This window comes from Canis lupus, chromosome 22 (assembly GCF_011100685.1).
Source record: "Canis lupus familiaris isolate Mischka breed German Shepherd chromosome 22, alternate assembly UU_Cfam_GSD_1.0, whole genome shotgun sequence".
In the NCBI taxonomy this organism is placed as follows: domain Eukaryota; kingdom Metazoa; phylum Chordata; class Mammalia; order Carnivora; family Canidae; genus Canis; species Canis lupus.
The window spans coordinates 47741579-47763146 of record NC_049243.1 but is presented as its reverse complement, the minus strand read 5'-3'; the positions used below and the strand labels follow the sequence as shown (position 1 = coordinate 47763146).

General features: G+C 40.6%; 1 protein-coding gene across 8 annotated transcripts in view; it reads right to left on the bottom strand.

Moving 5' to 3' along the window:
• Positions 1-21568, bottom strand: part of MBNL2 (muscleblind like splicing regulator 2) — a 161888-nt gene that overhangs the window by 126359 nt on the left and 13961 nt on the right. Inside the window, exon 1 of one of the 8 annotated variants that reach the window (XM_038569887.1) lies at positions 11566-11585. The exons of the other annotated variants lie outside the window; for them this stretch is intronic. The gene's annotated coding sequence lies outside the window, so the exon portion shown is untranslated. Of the gene's footprint in view, positions 1-11565; positions 11586-21568 lie in introns of those variants that run through there. 8 annotated transcript variants of the gene reach the window in all.

Below are 21568 nucleotides of genomic sequence, written 5' to 3'. Positions count from 1 at the left end.
AGAGGAAAAAAGAGTCTTGAACAACGCCTTTTCTGGTATGCAGATGATCACATGGCTACCTACTTATACCCTGTATATTCCACTAACTCCCCCAATTTTTAGTCATTAATGGTACATATGAAAAAGCAGCTTGTCCACTCAGCAGTGCTTTTACATTTAAAGCAATATTTTGCTAACGAAGTCTCTTTTTAACTGGGGGTGAAATGAGAAATAATTTTTACAATTACAAGAGAACTCTATGTGCAGATGTAAATGATGTTTTGTTTACTGAGATATAATCAACATGACTTTCTTAGGGTTTAACAAAAGTGTGTATCTAAATGAGAAATGTGTGGCTCACTTAAATCCACAACTGCTAAGAGTCAAGAGATGTAGTTTGCCCTTGAGCTAACCACTGAACTTGAAACTTCCATTGCCTCATCTATACTCGGTTGTTGCCAAGACCCAAGAGTTACGCCGTCTGTGAAGGAATCTGGAGGACTTGAAGCAGAGCCCCAGTCAGAAGGCATCTCATCTCTGGGTTCTTCATCAAGCCAGGGCAGGAAGATTGCAACATTGATGGTGGAAATTTTGGTTAAGGCCACGCTGATAACCTCTGCAACACTTGGCAGAGATGATCCTGTCTGCACTACTTTTTCCTGTAAGAATGACTCAGCAGCAGAAAATATTTATTAAGCCTGACTATGACTTCTTCATAGCACTAGCTGCTTTCACTAACTCCCCGTTAGCTCTGCTAACAGGCGTTCTGAGAGTCATCCAGCTTCTCAAATGGTAGTTGCACTATTTTCAGAGAACCATTGAAGATGGAGGTCCTGTTCACTCCTCTGTGACTTAGGCCAATACTTTAGGCTTTTCCAATGGTTTCCCTCAGAGGGAGAAGCATTTGGTTATCAAGAGTTAGGAAAAGGATGCAGCGCTTGAATACACAAGTCCATGGGCAGGTAGATTATAGAGCCTTCATAGGTAACTAGCTCACTCACCTCATCCGCCACTGAAAATATATTTAGCTCACTAGACTGCAGGCAGTTTCTAGAAGGCACTTATTTTTCCAAAGTGGAAAAGTGTAAGAAATAAAGGCTCTCTGAAATACACTTGACTACTCTGGGGAATAGCTTAATTGCCTAATTGTCAACAAGCGGGTAGGGCTGGCAGTTAGAAGAGCGGAGTTAGTTTTTGCACGGTCATGGTGGGGAGTGGGGGGGGCGGGGGCAGGAGATTTGGGATGAGTCACAGTCCCTCTCCAGGATTCAGCTTACCCAACCCTGAGAAAGAGACACTGAACCAAGCAGTGGTTGTCAGACTTGGGTGTGAGTGGGTACACAGTCAAACGCAAACATAGTGTGTAGCTTATAGAAGCATCAATTTTACTAAAAAAAAAAAAAAGGGTTGAGATAAAAGAGAAAGTCAAATAACTTCAAGGGTAGGTAATTTTGAATTTTTTTGTATTAGTGCAGACATATATAATGGAATAGAAGGTACTATTTAGAGTCTTCAGATAAATAAGAAGCCTTCTTCTGTAAGTCATTCTAAGACTCAGGAGACTAACACCTCTCTCCTCTGCTTTAAAGAGGCCTCAGTGGAAACACTTGAGAAAATACTGAACAACAGGGTCTCCAGGGCCACTTCTGCTCGGACATGCTAGGAGTCATGTTTCTTGCCTAGCAGTGACAAAGATCTTTAGGGAGATACCTGTGATCCAGTGGGGTTTGCTTTGTTACCCAGCAGCAGAAACACAAAGTTAAAACTAAAGATTTCATCTGAATCACTAACCATCCTTGGAGGAGAAAACAGTGCTTCTCCAGATTATTCACATGCCTAAAATGACCATGGGAGCATACTCTGGATTTAGTGTCACAACTTTGGGGCTATGAAATCTAACATACTAACTTATTTACTACAATATTAGAGTCAACCAAGGGCACCTGGGCTGTTATTGCCACCGAAAAGTCACATCCATTTGGTTTCAATTGTGTTTGCTCTCTCTTGGCACAATCAATCTTGCTTTAGGAAATCTATCAAATTAACTACTTTTCTTAGGAGTCTACACCATGACTGAGGATAATATGTATTTGGAATTGTAGATAATCTTATATCCCTACAAGTATAAGGACTAAATACTAAAGGAGAGGACTAGATTTAGGGTCAAAAGAAGTCAAAAAGGCAAGTTCAAATCAAATGGTTAGACTGAAAAATATATTTTCAAAATAGAGGCAAATACTTTGCAGAGGGCATTTTAAAGATAAGTTAGAGTAAATGCATTAGAGTACATTGATAACACTGGTTTGTGTCTTAATTTAAACTTTTACAACCAAAATTTTCATGAGCCACTCCTGGAATATTACTAAGTGCCTTCCTTTTCATCATAATGTAGCAAAATCTTCCATCATGCTTTGAAAATTAGAACTAATATGTTTTATTTTATTTTTGGTGTAGATCATAGTTTATTTTTCAAAGAGAAATCATAAATACTAACAAATCTGGAGATGATTCAGTGTTATATTTTCATCTAAGTAGTTAAAATGCTTCTTATGCAGCAACACTTATCAGTCAAAATTTTAGATGCTTGAAAAATTTTTATTAGAAAACCCCTAAGAAAAATCTAGCACATTTTTGAGAATGTTAAGCTTCTGAAGAACACTACATGATGACTTCTGTAATAAGTATTAAAAATAAGCATGACGTTACTATAAAAAAATTTGTGCGCATCACCATTTTACAAAGGGAAGATTACTGAATGATATTTTTTATGAATGTGAAAACCAGTAAACTTTAAAACATGTTTACTTCTCCCACATTCACCTGTATAGCTGCAGACTTTCCTCAACCAAAAAAAAAAAAAAAAAAAAAAGAGAGAGAGAGACCTGGACAGGCAGAAGGGGAAGCCCTCTAGTAATGAACAAACAGAAACTGCAAGCAATATTTGGTTTTACTCACATGTCACAAGTGTTTGTTTTTCAGAGGATCAAGTTTTAGCTCATAAGTATATAATTAGTGTAATAAGAACTTAATAAGTATGTAAGTACTCACTTGATATCATTTAATCAAGCCATGAACATTTTTGGGTGCAGTTATGTGAGCAGAACTATGCATCCCTAGATTCTGTAGGGTTGGGACTAGACTTCTTCATTCTTTTGCTTTAAGCATAGGGTTTAATAAGTTATTTGTTGAATAGGTAAATGGATGGATGGATGGATGGCTGAGACAAAGCAAAAAAAAAGTTGGTTCTCTTTATTTTAAATATATATATATCAGTTATATTTTCTATGAAGCAAGAAACTTATGTGCCATCAGTCTAAATGTACTACTCTGCATTTTTTAATATCATAAAACTAATATTTATGAGATACTTAAGTGCCTTGGATTTCAGTTAGCAAGATGAAACATCTACTGCTGGTTGCTATAATTAGTTTAAAATTCCCTGGGGAACCTTACATTCATAGCAGGATGTAAAATATAGAGAAACCTCTATCACTAGCCATTTCTTTTTGAGAATTTTCAAAAGATCAGCTATTCAAAATTTTTTCAAAGTCAGAAATGGTGTGGCCAATACATTAATAGGTAACAGAAATATATGGTATAATTGTTGAGAAAGAGGAGAAAATGTTGTCATTATCTCGATTTGATATGATTATATACCCAGAAAACTCAAGAGAATTAAATTTAAATTTCACAAGGAAAAAGTGAGTTCTGTTAAGCTGCCAGAAATGAGATAACTAAATAAAGTAAATGAAACCAATAGGTTTCTTGCTTTGTAGCAATAGTCACATAGGATATATAATAGAAAATATATAATTCATAATAGCTACATAAAACACAAAACAACTGGGAATAATGTTAACTGAAAATGTTTTGTATAAAAAATTAAGGAACTTTACCTGGAGATACAAAGCGTCATTTAAACAAACTGAGAAGAAAAAAAAAAAGAGAAAAAAAAAGAAAAAGAAAAAAAGAGAAAAAGAGAAAAAGAGAGAAAAAAGAGAAAAAAAAAATAAATAAAATAAACAAACTGAGAGATATTTCTGGATTGACATTCCTATCATTTAAAAGTATTAGTTCTCACCAGATGAATTTATAGATTCAACACATTTATAACAAAGCCTTGAAAGATTTTTTGTTCTTGTTGGAAGAAGTTGTTATGAGTACAGGAATGAATTTAATGATTTTGAGATTTTTTCTAGAAGAAGAAATAGATGAAGACCGAACATAAATTTCATAAAAAGAATCATAATATATGGGATCAGACCTTAGTAGATATATGTTGTATCAGTCAAAAACAAACGTTTGTTCCTGCTGAAGAATACACAGACAAATCAATGCAATTAACCAAACTCATCTTGAAAGGAATGTCAGTGTACCCAAGAACTCAGGATCCAAGATAATAAGTACTACACATAGAGAAAGGATGTCTTATTCAGTAAGCATTATTTAGGAAAATTGTAGGGGGGGGGATGGAGAATAAATTAATTGAATTTATTAGCTCAACTTGTACTATTTGCCAAAATAAATTGCAGTGTTGATTTGATTAAAAAGATAACTCACAAAAGGGCAAAAGAATATGCCAGTGAATCTTTGGTAACAGGCATATAAGTGTCTCTGAGAATAAAAAACTATGCAAACAACAAAAAGGTCAATCCATTTTTAGTGGCTTCGATACATTTTAACTAAGAACTTCTGACTTCTTGGTACAATATCAACTGAGCAGAAGGAACTACCTAACTCCCCTGCCCGAGTCCCCAGTGCAGGGGGATTTGCTATGAACTAGCTAAAGGTTGATAAAAATATGGGAAAAGAAAACTGGAAGAGTGTTAGAAATAGAGAAATCGTATCAGTTACATATTTTGAAGTCTCTACTGCTACCAGTTGTAGTGGAAAATCCAACATTTTGCCAAGTAGCTACATTAACCTGAAAGCCAGCAGGTCAGTGGTTTGTCTCCCTTGAGCAGTGGGAAGAGCAACAGCAAGGAGGCTTGGCTGAGTTGAATACTTGGCATGAAGGCTAAGCAGAGGAAACGTTGGGTGGAGAGGAGTAATCCCTATGGCAAGAAAGTGAAGCAGGGATGACACATCCATGCTGGGTACCCCCTGGCTGGAATTCCCTTCTCCCTGTACTGAAGCTACCACACCACTGAACTCAATCAAACTTACATCAAGGAATCCTCTGCCTACTATCTAGGAAAATAATTCTATTGATGGTCAGGTGGCAAGTGGGGAGCTATAAAAAGATTTCTGTGCCCTGTCCTGAATAAAAGGAAGCAAGCCTGCACAGGTCTCTTTCCAATAACAAACAAACAAACAAACACTTAGATATGCAATAAAGATCCAATATGACACCAGTGTAATGAGTCTGCAAATGAAAAAAGAAATAGAAGGTCAAGATGGAGAGCTCAAAGTTTATCATAAAAGAAAATGAAAAAATGTTAAGGTAGCATCTTGCTTTGCATTTTCAATAAAATTCAGGAAAGCCCATTCTTTCTTCATAAATCTTGAAACAGGAAAGTTAAGATAGTAAGAGGAAACAACAGACCAAACTGAAAATGGACTGAAAGAGCAATGGGTAAAGATGGCGGCTGGATGGCATCAGAAAAGAATGTGAGGAAACCACCGCGTTAGTAGCAGAATTAAAACCTTAATTTAACGCAATAGAGAGCACTGTCAGTGTACAAAATGGAGTCAGTGAGGTGGAGAATACACTTGAGACATATTTATTCAACATAGAGAAAAAGGAAAAAGAGGCTTAAGTGACCCAAGAGCTGCTCACAGATACAGAGGTCAGAAAACAAAATTGAAACTAAGAATAATTCATGTCTCTAGAGAGAGAAAAATAAAGGAACAAACGAAATAGCAGAATTAAAAGACACAGAGTAGAAAATTGGGGGAGGTTCAAAGGGAGTCAAAAAAGAAGAGACTTCCATGCCCTAGGAAAGCCAATGAAAAACTCTGAGAACCTAGAATATTCCAGTAATCACTAAGACAAGGGAAAATTTCTAAAATGATTTAGCCCCTCTGCCCAAAAAAAGAGTTAACTACAAACAAATTGATTGGCTTCTTTCTTGCAGTACAAAAATTAAAAGCCAATAGGAAAATGTCTATAGAGGGGCACCCGGGTGGCTCAGTCAGTTGAGCAACCAACTCCTGATAATCTTGGCTCAGGTCATGATCTTGGGGTCCTGGTATGGAGCCCTGCATCAGGCTCTGCACTCAGCTTGAGATTCTCTCCCTCTGCCCCTTCCCTCCCCTCCCCCCCTCTCTCTCACACACACATGAATAGATAAAATCTTTAAAAAAATTTATTGGCTTCCCTTTGCAATATAAAGTATTAAAAGCCAATAGAAAGATGTCTATAGAATGTTGATGGAGATTATTATTATTCCAGATAACATACTCTGCCATTTATTTCCTACCTGAAAATGAAAAGTATTCTTTAATATTCAAGAGGTAAAAAATACATAGTTTCTAGGAATCCCACTTTAAGGGATATATCCTACAGGAAAAAGATCAAGCATGGGATTAAATATTTATGTATCAGTATATTAATCACAGCATAATTTATGAAAATAAAAAATCAGAATCAATGTAAATGTTAACTGACAGGAAGTGCTAAAGTAAATTATTGTACATTCATGTTATTAGATACTAGGCAGCTTTTAAATTCGAACAATGTAGAATGTCAGATCTAAATGCTTACCATATAATATTAAACATTTTGTATCTTTTCTTCAGGAAACAAATATTTTATCATCAGAAAATAAAATAAAACAAAATAAAATAAAACAAAAAATACTCATAAACTTCTAAAAATGCCCCCTGGGCTTTTATGCTTGCAACCATGTCATTTCCTCATTTAAAACTGAACAATAGGTCAAATGTCATGAAGATCTAGGGATGCTCACGTATAAAATGTGAATATACTTTCCAGACTGAACATCCTAAAATGCAAGAAAAATAGTGAAATAGGGAAGTCAAATTATTTTGCTGAGTTTGGACACATTTTCACTGATGTGAACTTTGCCCACTTAGTTGATACAATAAGCATATTGCATATCATAGTCGGTTGTCCAAGTTGCTTGGCAGAAATTATAATAATAAGTGTGACTGAAAAATAAGTCACAAGTAAAATACAGTTTAATATTTAAACAACTTGATGTTAATTTGAATAATCCAAACTCACAATGAGTAGGTTGTGGTAGGGGGCTGGCCAACTTTTAAGAAAAGAGATTAAATAAAAGAATGAACAGAGTGACAATGGCTTGCAAATTGTAGCTTCCTAATATAGTAAAATTTGCATAACACTTCTCATAGAACTTGGCATGAAAATGTAAAATTATAACTCCTTATTATTACTTCTAATAATAAAACATAATTAATGTAAAATTAACCACTAAGGCACCAAATGAGACAGTTTTAACATTACATTTAGGATAAGGCTCCACCTTCTCTTCACCTCCTTTTATTATATAGGATTTCAGAATAAAAGGGGAAATTCTAAGGGGAAAAAAGCATTATCTGGGTTTTATTATTCTTAGCAGCAATAGTGAGCATGGAGTTTCCTTTTTGTATTTTACATGGTTAAAGATATTATGCTACGGCTTGATCCCTTTGGGGACTCAGAGCACATATTTTTAGAAGGGTTGGCTAAGGTTTGGGATGAAGTGTGAGTCCATGGTATCAGCAACCCATAATCATTGTCTCTTGCTTTAATCAACTAAGCTATTCAACCATGTACAAGAGCCTCAAACATGTCTATGAAATATTATGAAAAGTAAATTGTTATGCAATGAGTAAATAATTACATGTTAAGTCCAGGACTACTAATAAATATGGGAAGGAATATCTGCCAAGAAACATTGTTTCTAGTGCAACATAAAAACATTGAACTAGAATGAGATTGTCTGATGACAAATTATTTTAGTTTTAAAAAATATAATGAAGGATTTGCCCTATTGGCTTTAAGGCAGACTAAATGTTTTCAAGATTGAGTACCACAATGTTTTGGGGTAAAAATCGCAGGTAGAGCAACTGGTCTACAGATTCAAATATTAACAGCTTATAAACTGTTTAAGGTACAAATAATAACCACCCAATCAAGATGTGACTAAAATATAGAGTAGGTAACATTGTTAATCTTCTAATCATTCTTTTTGTTTTTTAGCTGTCTAATGAATGAACTAAAAACATCTAGAGTTCTAAACAGTTTTCTTTTTTAATTTAAATTCAATTAGCCAACATACAGTACATCATTAGTTTCAGATGTAGTTTTCAATAATTCATTAGTTGTGTGTAACACCCAGTGCTCATTATTACATCCTTAATGCCCACCACCCAGCTACCTCATTCCTCCCACCCCCGCCCCCTTCCAGCAAACCTTAGTTTGTTTCCCCAAACCTTAGTTTGACTTTTAACCATGTTAAGAGTCTCTCATGGTTTGTCTTCCTCTGATTTTTTTTCCCATTCAGTTTTCCCTCCCTTCCCTTATGATCCTCTGTGCTATTTCCTACATTCCACATGTGAGTGAAACCATATAATTGTCTTTGTCCAATTAACTTATTTCACTTAGCATAATACCCTTTAGTTCTACTCACGTCAATATAAATAGTAGGTATTCATCCTTTCTAATGATGATATTCCCATACATACATACATACATACATATATACACATACATACATTATATATATATATATTAATTTTTTATTTATTCATGATAGTCACAGAGAGAGAGAGAGAGAGGCAGAGACTCAGGCAGAGGGAGAAGCAGGCTCCATGCACCGGGAGCCCGATGTGGGACTTGATCCCGGGTCTCCAGGATCGCGCCCTGGGCCAAAGGCAGGCGCCAAACCGCTGCACCACCCAGGGATCCCATATATATATATATATATATATATATATATATATATATATATATATACCACATCTTCTTTATCATTCATCTCTCAAAGGACATTTCAACTTCTTTCACAGTTTGGCTATCGTGGACATTGCTGCTATGAACATTGGGGTGCAGGTGTCCCCATTTCATTTCACTACATCTGTATCTTTGAGGTAAATACCCAGTAGTGCAATTTCTGGGTTGCAGAGTAGCTGTATTTTTTAACTTAAGGAACCTCCATACTGCTTTCCAGAGTGGCTGCACCAGCTTGCATTCCCACCAACAGTGCAAGAGGGTTCCCCTTTTTCCACATCCTTGCCAACATTTGTTTCCTGTATTGTCAATTTTGGCCATTCTCACTGGTGTAAAGTGGTATCTCATTGTGGTTTTAATTTGTGTTTCCCTGATGACAAGTGATGTTGAGCATTTTTCATATAAACAATACCACAGCCTCAATCGCCGCAACACTTTACATTTATTTTTTTTAACACTTTACATTTAATCTACACATTAGTGTCCCAGATTGTATCATTAAGTTCAGTCAATAAGCAAGAGAAATAGGAGAGAAATGATGCCTTCCCTAAGAGCTCTGAGAAGGACTATAGTAACGTTCTTCTAGAATGAAAAGCAATCCTAGCTAGACCTTAGGAAATATCTCTTCTCTTGTCCCTCTTTCAAAGGGAATCAAAAGGCAATTCAGAATTTTAAAATTCAGGGTAGCATACCATTTTAAAGAAGAAAAAAGAAACTCAGCCTGTTCTTTGACAGCTTTTATGAAAGTCATATATAGCCAGGATTCAGATGCCTGTTCCTCCAAATATTCTTGAACATAAAGAAACAAACAAAGCATACTGCAGTTTTTAATCAATTCTCTTTTTAAAGAAACACGGTGGGCAGTCTTAGAGCTCTCTTCATGTCTTAATTAAACATTTTAATACAATTACTATCATTAATATTATCACATGGCATTTACAGAGATTTCTATACAGTGAAAAAATGTTTCTAGCATGCAGTATCTCAATAAATTTCAGAGGTAGACAATGGGATTGGTGGTAAAGACTATTGTTGCGCACAGTAAGAGAGAATTCTAATTACTGGTGCCATTATTGTGTCTACTCAACACTTTCTCCCCAAGATTACCAGTATCGGTCTCATTTTGACCCTGTAAGTGGTTCAGATTCATGATTGCCCCTGTGCTATTTACAGAACAGCAATAAGTATATTAAGAAAATCTACTGGCTTTGAGACAAAGCTGGCTGTAACCAGCTCATAAAGCTGGTATCTATGTCCTTCAGCAGGAAGGAAAAAATCCCTTCTGGGGGAGCCTGCCCTGTTGTGTGGTTTGGTACAATAGTTCTCTTTTTCTTTACAGGGTCAAAAATTCAGCAAAAGAAATTAATAAAAAGCCTTCTCAGAGAAAAAAAGAAAACAGGAAAAAAAAAAAAAAAAAAAGAAGTTTCTCTCTACCGCCAACCCCCTACTGCCCCCTCCCACCAAAAGAGAGATGGAGAATTTTAGAAACAGGAGTTTATTCACAGTGCTTAACCAAAAGCAGACTTCCTCTGGATTAGAACTGCAATTTACATACTGTAGAAAATGTCAGGATGATATTCTGGTTTCTTACACACACTGCTGATTTTATTGTATACTTTACAGTCTTTATCCTCCTATAAAAATTTACCCTTTCGAGGTTTCGTTTTCTAACATAAGTAGGCATTCACTTAAAAAAAAAAAAGGTAAGGTGGTTTGCAATAAACATTTGAAGTTCAATAGGCATTCACACTATGTAGACACACACACCCCTAAAGGTATATATGTGCACACAAGAGAGAGAGAGGAGAGAGAGAGAGAAAGAGGGAGAGGGAGAGAGGGAAATAGCAGTAGCCAAAATTTTTTGAGGACTCCTAAAATGCTAAAGCTCTAGAATTATTAGTCAATACATAAAATATCCCTGAAAAGTCCTGTTCAAAAGTTGGCACAAGTTAAAAAAAAAAAAAAAGTTGGCACAAGTAGCTTATGTTTAAATTCTGAACTCCACACAGAAATTCCAGCCTGTGTTAGCAACTGGTTCCAATTTAAGCTTCATATTGACCTAATGGTCTAATCTTCCTAAACCTCATTCTTCTTATCTATAAAATGAGACAATATTCCATATCTGTCAGGGAAGTTGGGAGCATTAACTTAGAAGAAAAAAAGTTTTGTAACATTTTGAAAGCAATTGTCAAGGTGCCTAAAACATAGCAGGTGCTTTAAAAGAGTTAGTTCCCTTCCTCTGTCCTGTTTGTTATTTGTTATTTAACTTAGAAATAAAAGAAAACTGTGAAGCTCTGCGGCCCTGGCCCTGAGTTTCAGATTTGTTTTAGTGAAGGGAAATAAGCCCCTGTTCACTTTCTTTGTGAAAAATGTAATAAAGGCACATGAAATTAAAACAAAATATCAAAATACTATTTCCCAAGGGCTCGTTCCCACATAACAGCATCCTGCACTCCATTCCCCAAATATCACATGCAGTAGAAAGAAGGGTTGTAAAAATAATTCTGCGCTTCAAACTTAGGAAAAATTAAAAATGCATTCCCATAGCTACATTTAGTAAATTCAGTGTACTTTTCTTACCCAGGGTTTTAAATGAATTAAGGGAGTTCAGTGGTTACCATTCTGGTAGAAAGAAGCTTCAGCTGCTGGATTTTGGAGCTACCTACCAACTGTTACCAGCATCACCGAAAAGTTACCATCAGTTTGCAGGCTGTTCTGGAGATGACTCAGTGACAACACCAACGGCGCAGCACTTCTGAACTGCCCAGCCAAGGGTAGCAAATGGGAGGGCACTCATTACTCCTATTCCCACCTTGCCCGTCCACAGCAGGCATGACTAATCAATCCCGGTACTTTCTGCCTATGAATCTAGACTTGGCACTGGAAAATTTCTCAAAACAAGTTTCCAGGCAGGCGGCCACCACCGACTGATCAGAGTTCCCTTGTGAGTTGAAGCCACCCCCAGACTAGGCTAAAGGTCACCTTTGAATTGCTTATGAAAAAAAGGGGACAGAGGGGGTGTGCTTGCTGAATAAATTAAGAGCCTTCACATCGTTCTAATGGGATTATTTACCCTACTTATGAGACCAAACTTCTTAGGCATTTCATTACCATTCATTTAGATATAAATACCTGTAATACTACTTATAAACCATTCTTATTTCCTCATTAATAAGAACTTCTTAAGAGCCATTATGAGAAATACTCTCGGCCAGTTCAAATTGCCGTATGTTGTTATAATTAATAAAAGTGTACATCTTCATGAATAGTCTATAATTCAGGCTCTTTAGTAATTAGATTGAAATGAAGTTTTATTATATTTCATTTTCATTTTCTGTAGTGGTGGAAACACGGATGCCCACCCCAGTGCAGACCTGGGGTATCTTTCACCCAGATAAGCCTCTGTTTTTATGGGCAGTGTAAAGATGTACCCAGAACTGATTTCTTCAAAACAAGCACTATGAAACAAATGTCTGATTCTTTGGCCAGTGTGCATCAGCGGCAAAACAAACAGGCCATTATATTTGTGGCAAAGAATGAGATTGCAAAGTCAATGAGGAACAAGGCACATTATCAGCTGGTCTACATTGTAAAACAATGGCACAAAAGGGCCGTTAATACATGAAAAAGCCAAAGTTTCATGGTTCTCGGCGAACTTCAATGGTTTGTGGGACCATCCTGAATATAAGTTGACTTGTTTCTATTGGTTTCCAGATTTTTCTTAGCTTCCCTGATCATGATTTATTCAGCAGCGTTATTAGGCACTGGCCTCCTTTCCCCTTGGGTTTCCCTCAATTTGTTGCTTTCAAAATTATAGCCCACGTTTATTCAGGACAGCTAAAAAAGTCAGGCAAGCAAACTTAAATTCATGACAAAGATCTTCACAAGTGGGGTTTTTCTCGGGGCGTAGTGTAATATTTGCAACAAACCGAACATAACTAAATAATCACATTGGAATTTTACAGGCATTTCTATGACCTAATCCTGTAAATCAGCCTTTAAACTATGAGGAATTCTGAAACCACCATTATCCCATGTCATGTGAGATGAATTGTGTTTTTATTTCGTCATTTTTAGCCAGCGGGGAGGGCAAAATACTGTCCACGCCGTGGCCAAGAGAAGGGTGTGGCTCCCTCTCCTGCCCTTTTGATGCTGTGGGAGACAGAGATGTAAGGAGAACAAGAAGGAATCTTCGGCGAAGTTTTTACTCTACCCTTTTTTTTTTCTTGCTGCTTCTGATGAATGTTAACAAAACAAGATCTATGCTGGAGGATAAAAATCTCCCTAAATATCCAGCCTTATCCATGCTGAATAAAATAGTTTTGTGTCTGTGCATTCACATTATGCTGTTTGCTGGCAAATTAAATCTTAATTCATGTGTTTTTCCCTTGAAGGGTAGGAAGGAAAAAAGAAAAAAAAAACCCAAAAAACAAAAAAAGGAAACAAAAAAACCCCTAACTGCCTATTAGTTTTAGTTTATAGATGAGGCTTGATAAGCTTCAGAAGCCCCTAATTAGAAGGAACATGCTAATTAAAAGGCGATTGTGACACTCTTCTTGCCTTTCTTTGCTGGCTGCCCTTTGGTGCATCTCCACTGCCCTGGAGAACCACCGTCACCCTCCTAGCCCCTGTGCCCCCCTCTGTCTAGTCCTCTTGTCCTTGGAGTTGACCTTGTTGCTGTTGTGTCTGGCTAGAACATGATTTAAAGACCCTAATTTTTCATCCCCCTGAGTGAACTGAAAAGCTATCTACCTAAACCACAGTGGAACTTGATATGAGGAGCACAGTTTCCAGATCAACTTTGTCTCCTACATCCACTGGGCACACTGGCCACCGGCCACTGCTGCAGACAGTCACCTGGGGTGGGGGGGAGGACGGACGCCTGAGGCATGTCATAGCTCTGGGGGTCCAGGCAGAGGCAGAGGGAGAGAGAGCACGATGGCACCGAAGCACATTGCTGGGCCCCACAACCAGCATGAAGCCCTATCTGGTCCCACATTTTGCCTTCTGCAGGCACCACTTTCAGAGGATGACGTCAGTGGAAAGGACTCCATGATACATGCCACTTATAGTAGCATCCCCACAGATCCAAGCTTAACTGTACTCAAACTGTCAATCAGGCCACACAAAAGGGAAGAAAACAACCCACAAGTCCTGCTCATTCCATGCTTTTTTAACCACTCACAGGTGCCCTTCCCCCACCCCAGCCAGGGGCTCACGGAGCCAGGGAAATTCCTATTTCTCCTGATGTTTACTGAAATGAATGCTCCTCTTCTAGACCCTAAGGCCCTTTTGACTGGGAATGTCATGCCTGTTTCTGTGTTGCTCCTGGGGCACCAGGCAGCACCAGACTGCACCCTAGAGAACCAAAAGCTCATGGTCAGGATTGTATTTTGGACAGAAGATGGCAGGTAGCAAGACTGTCGATGCCACTGTTGTCTAGCTGAGCAGCCTGCGTGTAAAATCTCTGAGCCCATTAAGAAGCCTCACTCCAGTTGGCCTGGCCCACCCCAGGAAGCCAAGAAAGGGCCCCCTGAAGAGACGTGACTCTGCCAGATGGGCACAGGCTGTGCCTCAGCTGGCTGATGGAGCCTGAAGAATGAGTGAGCTTTACCCATAAAGAGACCAGAACATTTGAGCCAAGTGCCTTGCTCCCCACATTTACCTAGATCCAAATACCATAAAGCACAAGGAACCAACTTTTGGGATCCTGAGGACACATCTTATAATTGAAGTTTCTGAAAGTCTAAGAATGTAGGTAGTTGTGCTAAAATCCTACCCTTTTCACTGCAGCCAGCCCTGGGTTGAGGAAGACACTTTCTCCAGGTTGTGGGAACACAGGCGCAGCCTTTTCTTGTAGCTAGCTTCAGGAGGCATCGGAAGTGTCCTGAATCAGGCAATTTCCTTTCCGTGGAACCCCATGTGTGCACACAATACGAGCTCATTTCCTCCTATTGGCTTTTGTTTGAACAGTTTCCTTTGATACGGGATGTCTTCCGCTCTCCTTGGCAGTTATCTAAATCCAGGCATCCTTCTCGATTCAAGACTCACTCCAATGGGAGTCGGGCCCAACTGGTTGCACTCCCACGGCCTCTCTCGCGCGCTTTCGACTAAGCATTAAGTGTCTGGGGCCCCCAATCCAAACAGGGTTCGTCTCAGCGGGGGCCCCACTGGCCTGCACAGTGCGCACCTGTGTGCACGCACACGTGTGTCCTAACTCCTCGCTGCGACTGCTGGCTACCAATCAACTTCGTTTTGCTTGCTTTACGGAGCATCAGCGTACTAGGCACACAGTTGGATTTTAATCAGTGCTAACTGAATGGAGGGAATGAGCATTTTGAAAACGATTCACAATGGATTTGCAGATTTGCAGATATACTTTCATTTGGAAACATTTAGAAATCTTTCTCAACTGAAAGCTGAAACGGAGATGTTTCTATCTCAGAGTATCATAAATTTCTCTTTGTACTCCCTCCTCTATTTTTGTATTTCTTTTTCACTTTTCTGTCCTTATTTCTCCCTGTGTGCTGATCACATAAATGGACTCCATACCACACTTCTTTCCTCTGTGTTTATGTGTGACCCAAATCCTTATGACCTGGAGCACCAGTAGCCACCTAACTTGTGAAAATATCTCTGCTGTCGATGGGTTCTCGGAGGGAAGAAAGGGACGTGCCATATCGAGTCTCCCAACACAGGCAACTGGGTCACTACATCCAGGAAGGAAGGAGTGCACGGTCGCAGGAAACACCTTGGAGCAATCCTCGCTTATTTGTTCTCTAAGCCACAAAGGGCCAACCTTTCCCCAGGGACCAGAAGGTCGGGACGGACTGGCAGATGTCAGGAGCATTTCTTGGCCCCACAGGAAATTCGTTCCTTTATTCATTCATTTCCAAAAGTTTAAGTTCAGGAGTTTGGTCCCAATGTGAGCCAGTTACCATCTGCTTGAATGACCTAAAAACGGCCCGAGTGGGGACAGAATCAATTTTATCTGTGCCAAAACAGCTCAAGGCATGGACTGTCATGGAGCTGGGTCAAGTGCTCCATTTTCACACATGCACTGTACGAAGCTTTCCAAGCGTGGCCCGGTCCTCTTGTTTTCAAAAGCAACTGCATTCCTCTGGTCTGGGGGAATCCTGCATTCCTCTGGTCACTGTCACCCCTACCAAATATAAGTGCTCCCAAAAGTCTGGCATAAAATTACTTTGTAGAATATCCTTCTTGCATTTTGTGGTAAAACGGGTGACGTCTTTGTGAATGATAACAAGGCTTTTAAGGAACTGCAGAGATGGGCATGGTGGAGTCTCTACTCCTTGTGGAGTCGTTCAGGGGGTCCACAGCATTACTTGGGGTTTATTTCACAGTAGCTTCATGTTTACCCAAAGAAATCTATATCCTGATAATACACACTGAGTTTTTATTTTGTGCAGGCTAGAAAGTTCTTGGCATAGATGATCTCATGTAATCCCACCTAGAGAACTGGGTATTATTAAATACATTTTTTTTTAAAAACCTGGGATGCAAATACATGTTACAGTTTGCCTGAGATGGCCCATCTAGTCTGTGGCGCAGCCAGAATTTGAATGCAGGCTTTAAATTGTCTCTTGCCCCCTGTTCCCAGAGGCCTGTTAATCATTTATATTCAAATCACTCTGCTTCTGCAGTAAATGTAGGTTCCTGGGCCCTGCCCCACACATCCCAAGTGAGAATCTCAGGGGCCGTGGCCTAAGAATCTGTCGCCTGCTTTTCTAAGAAGCTTCCCGAGAGTTTGTGCAGCCAACGAAACCAACGTTTGGAGTAACTGGTGAAGGGCTTTGAAATGGGTTGGGAAGGAAAACACAACTTCTTTCTTCTCCAGGGGCTGGAGTTGGGTGGGGCAGAGAATGTAGCAGAGCAATTTGACCTTGTCCCAGTGGCTGTAAGAGCTCATTCTGGCCTTGACTGTGGGCATACTTGTCTTTTACTTAGTTTTCAAGAGGCCCTCAAGGGTAAATAAATAGGTCACTCCATTCTGTGAGATGTGCTGTACACGCCGTGCAGCTGAACACAGCCAGAAGTATCTGTCCTGCGGCAATTAAACAACTAAAGCTTACTGTAAAAGTTGGGTTCTCCAGATCACTCCCTAGTTTATGCATTTTGTTCTAGTCTCTGACTGCCCATTGCCTTCAGCAGCCAACTTCTGCTCTCACGTCCAAGTGCAAAAAAGAACCCTGGCAGTAGGGGCGAGGGCTTAGCTCTCTCCCTTCCGCACTACAGTACAGCTACACAGACATGGGTACAATCTCTGGGGGGAAGGACGCATTCTCTCTTCATCTGAAATAGAAACTTCTGGGTGCCTTTGGGTGGATGATGGGCTGTGAGCTCCTGCAAGTATGACTCGTCGCTAATAACCATCTATACAAATGCCTGTCTCAGCAATAAGACACTCCCATCATTTCATTGCATTCCAGGAACATTTACTGAGCATCTACTACCTGCCAGGTTCAAGTTTAAAATGCCTGGGGGATTGCTATGACAAAGAAGTCTTACTGTGGCATCTATATTAGCAGATTATTATTTAGAGGAAGAGTGCTAGGCCTGTGATTATCCTTTTGCTGGCTCCAGTGAAATGAGGGCTAAAGCTAAGGAAAATGACAACTAACCAGCAACTAGCACTGGTACAGCACTTTAGAAAGAAGCAGCGGATGCTGTATTACAGGGAAGCCTGCGATGATGTAAAGCCTATCTCTAATTAATATTTGGGGCGTGATGTAGTATGTTGGCCTCCCTATTACAGTTATTTGGAATAGAGCAGGATTCATTTCAAGGCAAAGGCTTCTGGGAGTCTCCCTGGAGAAGCATTTAGCCCTCAACTTACACTTTCCTTCCAATTTATCGGATGATTTTCACCTTTCCTGTTATAGCAGAATCACACCTGTTCCTACAAATCTTCAAAAACCCGGTGGTTTCATCCCATCCCCGGGAGCCTCTTCAGGCTCAAAGCTGCACCAGGTGCCCTCTGCCAGCCTAGCTAACCCTTCCTCAATTCCACACAGTCTCATCTTGGCCCCGATTCCTCTCCACATCCCTCCATCACCCCTTTGATTGCTCTAAATATTCCACACCCTCTGAATGTTTTTGCTTCCTCTCTCCTGGCACCTTGCCTTTCGACCTCCCAGCCACCACTCTCCAGGTGTCTCCCAAAGGTCAGGCTACCAGGCTCAGTCCTCATCTTCACTTGGTTCCCATTATCACCTGCTTGAGGAAAACCGAGTATGCATCTGTATTACATCACCGACCCATGTTTTTTCTAGGACACAGTGAATAGCACGATCGTTTCTCACAGATCCTAAGGCATTGAAAGATGCCTCAAGGCCTGCACACCTGTCCCAAGGAACACCTGCTGTCTCTGCAAGGCTCTTCCCTCTGGGCTTCCATGCCACTGGGAATGTGTCTAGGAAATCCCCTTAAATGTAAGCATTCCCCAAGGCTGTGCCAGCAACCATTTTCTATATCACACTTGCTTCCTTAGCTACCTCAAACTCCTTTATGATTTCAAATCCCACTCCTTTGTGGATGAGTCCCAAATGTACATCTCGCTCTGTACTCTACAGAAAGCCTAGACCTATACTTCCGTGAGAACATTCCAACTGCAAACTTCCAATGATCAGAATCAATCACCTATCTTCCCCTTCATCCTGCGTGCATCTATCCTTGGTGTTGTAAATGTTTCTGTCACCTAAATCCATGGTCTCCAGGTTCTCCCGAACTCCCTCCCTTTTCCTTGGCTTCCCCGAGCCCTGCCCTGTCCTTGGGAACCAGCGCATGGCCTCCTGCCAGATCCTGGTCACCACTATCCCGACTCTGTCCTTCATGACTCCCTGGGTGCCCTCAGTTCTCAGCTCTCTACTGTGCTCACAGGACGCCTGGGTGCTCAGTGGTTGAGCAACTGCCTTTGGCTCAGGTCGTGATCCCGGGGTCCTGGGATCGAGTCCCCCATTGGGGTCCCCAAAGGGAAACTGCTTCTCCCTCTGCCTGTGTCTCTGCCTCTCTCTATGTCTCTCATGAATAAATAAATAAAATCTAAAAAAAGTAATAAACTGTGCTCACAGAATTATCTCCCCTCCCCCCCCAAAAGAATTATCTCCCCAAGCAGTGTCTGACTGCCCACACACCTGTTCACAAACATTTGGTGGCTCTTTGCTGCACTTGGAATGAAGTTCAAAATTCAAAGTTTGGCATTCAGGGTCCTCCATAATCAAGACACAACCATGCCAGGCATTTTAGCTGTGCCCTACGCTCCAGGGAAACCTTCATGGGTACTTTCTAAGTATAGGCACTGTATGGTCTTGCTTTCCTCTATGGGGCATGTCAGAGGCTGTCTCCTCCAGGAAGATTTCCCTGCCTCACCTGGACATCAGGAATCTATTGACCCTGTGGCATGGATTACCTTCATCGTGGCCATTTATTTACATCTTATCTGTCCTACCAGAGCATAAATTCCACGAGAGGAAGAGAAATGAGGAAAATTTAAGATAGACTCTCTCAACTTTTCACACAGTACTCTTTATTTTTTCCCGCAAAGTTTTCTGCTGCAGGAAGGAAACTTCACTAAGTAGAATGCATTTGCCCCAGCAAAACAGGTGAAGATGAACAGACATCGGCCCCTTCCCAATGACGTGGGGCTTTCACTGTGTGCGCGGCACTTCCAGTATCTTGTTGTCCCGAATCTTTATCAAAATCCTAAAACATGGCACCATCACCTGGACTTGTGCCAACCAGATCAAAGTTCCACATGACTTGGCAACTTTTGTTCATCATAAGGAGGGGAACCCAGGATTCAAATCCCTGTTGATGACCTGCAAGCTTCACATTCCTGCCATCCTTAGTCACCCTTACTTACTTTTTGAGACCTGCATTCCCTTGACTTATATGGACTCCCACGAATCCAGGGTGACACAGCAAGAAAGGGCAAAGGGTACCGTCATCTGCAGGCCCTGTGGGGTTCCTTCCCCCACCTCAAGTCTTGTTTGCTCAACAAGATAAAAAAAATAACCCCAAAACACTTAAAGCAAAACTTGGAGGGGTTTGTAAAACATAAAACGACAGCACACAGAAAAGGACATGCTTTGCACACTATGACCAAAGTGGCATTATTATTATCCTTCTTATTTAACAGTGATGATCTCCTTTTCAAGTCTGAATTTGAAGCATTAACTCCCCACTGGCCCTGAGGGCAGGATGCTCTGGTGCTTCACAGACCTTGTCATTAGTGGGAATGGAGCCCCACTGCTCCCAGCTGGAGCCCAGAAAGTACGAGAGGAGAGGCAGGTAAGGAGAGGAGGCTGTAAGGTGAAAGTATACGGGGGCCCCTTCTGACTAGCTTTCCCTTTATCTTACGAGAGATGGTGCCAGGTAGCCAAGCTACCTTTTAAAAATTGTATTAGGAACAGAAAGGAAGTGTCCAGCTGACTATATTTTCACAGAGTGAACACATCTGCGTGACCCACACCCAGGCTGAACAGGACCCTGGAAGCCCCTCTCTTGAGCCCCCAAAGGGTGACCCCTCTCTTGAACTAGCTACTACCTCTCACTAGCCGGCTACATTTTAAATGAACCCTTTGACTGTTCTGGCCAGGACAGCAATGTGTTCTTTGAGAAGCCTTTTCTGGCAGCAACTGCCATTTCAAAGCAGGAAGGAAAAAAAAAAAAAAAAAAAGTGTGTGTATGTGTGTGCGTGAGAGAGAGAGAGAGTAATTTTGTGTGTAGGAGAAAAGTGTTTCTAATTTTCAATCCTGAAAATGTGAGGGGAAGAAGGAAGATGGAAAGAAGGGAAATAAGTCAGTAAATGCAGTCTCTTTCTGCGTCCCCCATTAAAGCTGAAAGAGCTCCAAGGACATGCCATTTTGAGAAAGGAAGGGAACAGAATCGTCCCTCTCTACCTGCCTCAGCCGAGGCTGGAGCTGCTTGGCCCCTATTCCCATAGCCTTCAAGTATGTGCATAGGTTGATGGTGATTATTTAATGGCACAGTGTTCTCTAGAAGCCTGATATTGTATGGAACATATGGTTTTGATTTTGGTGTGTGTGTGTGTGTGTGTGTGTGTGTTTCTGTTTTTAGCCAGTGAGCAAGATGGAGAGTGTCACAAACCTAACTCCAGAATTTGCTGGGTTCTGCCAAACTGTACAGGGAAGCCAATCCCCCTGCCGAGGGCCCCCCTGCTTTGGCAGCTTTGGGGGGTGGGGGGCCCGCGGGGGAGCCACGGAGGGCCACGGGCTGAAACAGAACTGCCCTGGCCCATCCAAGACGGGGACTCCGTGCTGTTGACAAAGCACACGGCCCACGTGGGTGCTTCCTCGGCTCTCTGCACTAATTGTTCGGGCTTGGAAGGAAAAGATCAGACCATCAAGTAAAAATCCACAGGCGCAGAACCATCAACTCAAGACCCAACATGTATCTGGCTAAGGAGGCGGATATTAACTCTGGTCTCCACGATGCTTTAAACAGCGACATTCTCCAACTTCCCATCTTGGGTTACTGGCTGTCAATGTTTCCAAAAATAGTCACTCCTCTCAATTATTTTTTCTGATCAATTATTTAGCATTGGTCTTGGTTCTGAGATATAAATTTTACCCGGAGGGGGGAAAAATGTATGCTCCCTCGTGGTCAGCTAGAAAATTTGTAGTTTTA